The sequence below is a fragment of the Lissotriton vulgaris genome, chromosome 1_1 (assembly GCF_964263255.1).
Source record: "Lissotriton vulgaris chromosome 1_1, aLisVul1.2, whole genome shotgun sequence".
Classification (NCBI taxonomy): domain Eukaryota; kingdom Metazoa; phylum Chordata; class Amphibia; order Caudata; family Salamandridae; genus Lissotriton; species Lissotriton vulgaris.
Window position 1 is genome coordinate 1,369,071,765 of NC_141685.1, and position 6,139 is coordinate 1,369,077,903.

Here is a 6,139-nt window from a genome sequence, read left to right on the forward strand (position 1 = left end):
GTGCTGAAGTGCACGTGCTTCTTCCCTAATCATGTGTATAATTGGAGTATACCTGACTGACAGATTTAATTTACTTGAAAGCCCCTTGTAAAGTGGTATACCATATACCCAGGGACTGATTGTGCCACCCAAAGAAATAGCATTTCAAACCTGTCTCAAGCCTGCTACTGCAGTGCCTGTGCTGCAGTGTACTGCCACTTCAACTTGGCATTTAAAACTACTTGCCAAGCCTTAAACTCCAATTTTATTACATATCAGTAACCCCTAAGGTAGGCCCTAGGTAGTCCTAGGGGCATCATGCTATGTAAGTAAAAGGTAAGACATGTACTGTGGTAGTTTGTATGTCCTAGTAGTATCAAACAGTCTATTACATTTTTCACTACTGTGAGGTCTGCCCCTCTCATAGGTTAGCATTGGGTATTCCCTTATACTTTTTGGGGGGTAATTCCATATCAGAGAGGAGAAGCTTTATTTATTTATTGATAAATCCTATCTACTGGTGAGGTTGGATTTAATCTTACTATTGTATAAATGCCATTTTTAGAGAGTGAGCATTTCTCTGCACTTACTGCTCTATTTGCATTGAAACCTGTCTTCAATTGACGTCTGGATTGGGCTGCGAGACAGCTACATATGTGCATTCCCTGTAGACAGCCACAACACAGGTCACTCAACTGCAACTGCATTCATCTGCATTCTGATTGGCCTGGGGGAGAGCTCTGCTCCCCTTACCGCAAATATGTTCAAGAACGATAATTTATGTCAGTAAGTACCGTATACCTACATCTTATAATCGTGTGTTTAAATAATTTGTCATTAGATCGTTTAAATCTTGAAAAGGATCTGTTTTTAATAGACATTTTACAAAAACAACTGGTACATTTGGGAATTCTGTAAAGGAAAAACCCAAATGCCGTGACATTGCCAACAACAATGCCGTGACTCGGATTCGAACCGAGGTTGCTGCGGCCACAACGCAGAGTACTAACCACTATACGAGCACGGTGAGCTACTTGGGCTCAATAACGTACAGTGACATGAAGAAATTATAATTCGGAACACTCAGGGCTACTCCTGTGATAGGCTGAATGTGTTCATTGCTTCCTCATTCCTTATACAAAGGCTTTATCTCCTCAGTGGTTGATAGGCTGAAACCATTTCCTGGCCGCCTGCTTGTGAACTGGCAGGAGTCAAAGATCACACATACACTGGTGGGCCTGTGATGGGACACCAATGCAGAGAAACACACCTGGCGCAGATATTCTATTCTGTTTATTAGACCTGCATCTCCCCTGTACCTCCTCAAGCCATCTGTATGTGAAGCAAGAAAGAGTTAAGGAACGGTGCATCTACACTTTTATTGGGAGGATGCTGCTGTGAGCTCCTCCCAGCTAATCACACAAACAGCAGTAAAGCAAGATAACTACACAGTTAGGGGGGACTGCATGGTTAGGTTTTTGAGGAATTATTGAAACTGACCTCAGTGACCCATAATCAGAGCTGTGGCTAATGACTGCATGCCTAATTATGATGAAGCAAGCACCATGGCTCGTAGGGGCCCCACAACACACTTTTCTAAGCTCATTGAATTAAAGTATAAACTTCTGCCATGTGTGAGTGGTAAAGGCTCGTTAATTTTGTTGCTTTTCAAATTCACGTCTGACAACAAGACGAAGGAACATTGGGGCATCAGACGCTTTGGAAAGTAGCCACCAACTGCAGAGAAAGAGGGAAAAGACAGTATGAGGTGTGGAGAAAACAGCAGCAGGTACAAGGAGCTCAAATGAGATTAATGGCGCCTAAATAGAGCACGTAAAGGAACAGTTACAAATCTAAGAAAAGGGAAAGAAAAGACTAGGAAAAAACACAGAAAGAGCTTGTAGATGAAATTCTCTTCCAGGAACAGCAGGTTAAGAGAAATTACACAGGGAGCAGTTAAGCTTGTAACACGGGGGAGAATAGAAAAGAAAATGCAGTTTTATGAAGTGTGTTTGCCTAATCCATCTAGCACTTTTATTTTATTTCTCTATTTGCTTCTTTTATTGGTAAAGTAAGTTTCAAGTGCATGCACAGGTATGACCGAGAGAGCCAGGGTATAATAATTTGAAGCGTTTGCACCAGCGCTAATGAAGCACGAGAGTTATAGCAAAGATATGAAAGGGGGAGCGATAATAAATATGTGATATGGCAATAGTGACACCAAAATAAGCCACCTATTTATAAAACTGACATGGAAGAAATACTAAAGGTTAACTTCTGAAATTGTAGCCGATGTTAAAAAGATTCTCGTTGTCGGCAGGATTCGAACCTGCGCGGGGAGACCCCAATGGATTTCTAGTCCATCGCCTAAACCACACGGCCACAACAACTGACTGTAAGGTGTGTGCACATAATCTGTATGCAAGTTTTCAAGGTGTCCCACAGCAAATTCCTGATATTCTGCAATGCACTTTTTAAAAATAATGTTTTTTTCAGCAGGCACATTCTCTCCTAAAAACAAAAATTGCATGCGTATATCCCTAGTTTGGAATACCATAGGCTTGCATGCATACTCTCATGGGTCACTCAAGTTTTTTGGACCATATTGCACTCTGTTTTCGTGCTGCTTTTAGCATATGGCCCATATTACAGAAGTCTACCATCTTTGAGTATTTGAGGCTCCTTTGTAAGTGCTTTATATTTTTTCCTTGAAGAGCTATATAATAAAGGGGTCCGGGAAAGATTGCATTTATGGAAGATAAAAGAAGGCCCACTTGTCTCACCAAATGCTGTAGAGAAACCTGACGTTTTACTCATGTTATCCTTAGTTCGTTTTCGTTAGACCTTGCATTCTTAAGGTGGTCCCAACCCCACCTTATTGTTTTTCATCTCCGCATTTTGCTGTATCTTTTTGTTGGCCTTAGGACTCTGATCACTTTATTGCTACTAATCAGTGCTGAAGTGCACGTGCTTCTTCCCTAATCATGTGTATAATTGGAGTATACCTGACTGACAGATTTAATTTACTTGAAAGCCCCTTGTAAAGTGGTATTCCATATACCCAGGGACTGATTTTGCCGCCCAAAGAAATAGCATTTCAAACCTGTCTCAAGCCTGCTACTGCAGTGCCTGTGCTGCAGTGTACTGCCACTTCGACTTGGCATTTAAAACTACTTGCCAAGCCTTAAACTTCAATTTTATTACATATCAGTAACCCCTAAGGTAGGCCCTAGGTAGTCCTAGGGGCATCATGCTATGTAAGTTAAAGGTAAGACATGTACTGTGGTAGTTTGTATGTCCTAGTAGTATCAAACAGTCTATTACATTTTTCACTACTGTGAGGTCTGCCCCTCTCATAGGTTAGCATTGGGTATTCCCTTATACTTTTTGGGGGGTAATTCCATATCAGAGAGGAGAAGCTTTATTTATTTATTGATAAATCCTATCTACTGGTGAGGTTGGATTTAATCTTACTATTGTATAAATGCCATTTTTAGAGTGAGCATTTCTCTGCACTTACTGCTCTATTTGCATTGAAACCTGTCTTCAATTGACGTCTGGATTGGGCTGCGAGACAGCTACATATGTACATTCCCTGTAGACAGCCACAACACAGGTCACTCAACTGCAACTGCATTCATCTGCATTCTGATTGGCCTGGGGGAGAGCTCCGCTCCCCTTACCGCAAATATGTTCAAGAACGATAATTTATGTCAGTAAGTACAGTATACCTACATCTTATAATCATGTGTGTTTACATAATTTGTCATTAGATCGTTTAAATATTGAAAAGGATCTGTTTTTAATAGACATTTTACAAAAACAACTGGTACATTTGGGAATTCTGTAAAGGAAAAACCCAACTGCCGTGACATTGCCAACCACAATGCCGTGACTCGGATTCGAACCGAGGTTGCTGCGGCCACAACGCAGAGTACTAACCACTATACGATCACGGCGAGCTACTTGGGCTCAATAACGTACAGTGACATGAAGAAATTATAATTCGGAACACTCAGGGCTACTCCTGTGATAGGCTGAATGTGTTCATTGCTTCCTCATTCCTTTTACAAAGGCTTTATCTCCTCAGTGGTTGATAGGCTGAAACTGTTTCCTGGCCGCCTGCTTGTGAACTGGCAGGAGTCAAAGATCACACATACACTGGTGGGCCTGTGATCGGACACCAATGCAGAGAAACACACCTGGCGCAGATATTTTATTCTGTTTATTAGACCTGCATCTCCCCAGTACCTCCTCAAGCCATCTGTATGTGAAGCAAGAAAGAGTTAAGGAACGGTCCATCTACACTTTTATTGGGAGGATGCTGCCGTGAGCTCCTCCCAGCTAATCACACAAACAGCAGTAAAGCAAGATAAGTACACAGTTAGGGGGGACTGCATGGTTAGGTTTTTGAGGAATTATTGAAACTGACCTCAGTGACCCATAATCAGAGCTGTGGCTAATGACTGCATGCCTAATTATGATGAAGCAAGCACCATTACTCCATTACTCGTAGGGGCCCCACAACAGACTTTTCTTAGCTCATTGAATTAAAGTATAAACTTCTGCCATGTGTGAGTGGTAAAGGCTTGTTAATTTTGTTGCTTTTCAAATTCACGTCTGACAGCAAGACGAAGGAACATTGGGGCATCAGACGCTTTGGAAAGTAGCCACCAACCGCAGAGAAAGTGAGAAAGAGGGAAAAGACAGTATGAGGTGTGGAGAAAACAGCAGCAGGTACAAGGAGCTCAAATGAGATTAATGGCGCCTAAATAGAGCACGTAAAGGAACAGTTACAAATCTAAGAAAAGGGAAAGAAAAGACTAGGAAAAAACACAGAAAGAGCTTGTAGATGAAATTCTCTTCCAGGATCAGCAGGTTAAGAGAAATTACACAGGGAGCAGTTAAGCTTGTAACACGGGGGAGAATAGAAAAGAAAATGCAGTTTTATGAAGTGTGTTTGCCTAATCCAGCTAGCACTTTTATTTTATTTCTCTATTTGCTTCTTTTATTGGTAAAGTAAGTTTCAAGTGCATGCACAGGTATGACCGAGAGAGCCAGGGTATAATAATTTGAAGCGTTTGCACCAGCTCTAATGAAGCACGAGAGTTATAGCAAAGATATGAAAGGGGGAGCGATAATAAATATGTGATATGGCAATAGTGACACCAAAATAAGCCACCTATTTATAAAACTGACATGGAAGAAATACTAACGGTTAATTCTGAAATTGTAGCTGATGTTAAAAAGATTCGCGTTGTCGGCAGGATTCGAACCTGCGCGGGGAGACCCCAATGGATTTCTAGTCCATCGCCTTAACCACTCGGCCACAACAACTGACTGTAAGGTATGTGCACATAATCTGTATGCAAGTTTTCAAGGTGTCCCACAGCAAATTCTTGATATTCTGCAATGCACTTTTTAAAAATAATGTTTTTTTCAGCAGGCACATTCTCTCCTAAAAACAAAAATTGCATGCGTATATCTCTAGTTTGGAATACCATAGGCTTGCATGCATACTCTCATGGGTCACTCAAGTTTTTTGGACCCTATTGCACTCTGTTTTCGTGCTCCTTTTAGTATATGGCCCATATTACAGAAGTCTACCATCTTTGAGTATTTGAGGCTCCTTTGTAAGTGCTTTATATTTTTTCCTTGAAGAGCTATATAATAAAGGGGTCCGGGAAGGATTGCATTTATGGAAGATAAAAGAAGGCCCACTTGTCTCACCAAATGCTGTAGAGAAACCTGATGTTTTACTCATGTTATCCTTAGTTCATTTTTGTTAGACCTTGCATTCTTTTTTTTTTTTTTTTAATTTTTGAAAACCTTTATTGTGCATTAAGAACAGAACAAGTACGGGCCTACAACCATCAGGCCGGCCACGAATACTGTTGAAGCACCAGAGCGCGCAATACGGCGACACAGTATCACATTATACATAGGCAGGCATTTAAAGGTTACACTGTAGACCATCGTGATACCATGTCCCAGGAGCAATGAAGGTTAATTTTCAATGTTTTTGTTGCAACTATTAAGTTCGACATTCCCAATTTGCATTTTAAAACATAAACTATATACTAAAAAGGCGGAGTCCGTGCAGGCACAGCGTGACAGTAGCGACAAATTCACCACCTAGGCAACAAACTAAAAGTCAAGT

General features: G+C 41.1%; 2 non-coding genes across 2 annotated transcripts; both read right to left on the minus strand.

Annotated features, from left to right (window-relative positions):
• Positions 1–3,866: 3,866 nt before the first annotated feature.
• On the minus strand, positions 3,867–3,938 carry TRNAH-GUG (transfer RNA histidin (anticodon GUG)). The gene has a single exon. It is a non-coding gene; the product is annotated as a tRNA-His (tRNA).
• Positions 3,939–5,234: 1,296 nt separating this feature from the next.
• On the minus strand, positions 5,235–5,316 carry TRNAS-AGA (transfer RNA serine (anticodon AGA)). Its single transcript has one exon. It is a non-coding gene; the product is annotated as a tRNA-Ser (tRNA).
• Positions 5,317–6,139: the final 823 nt, after the last annotated feature.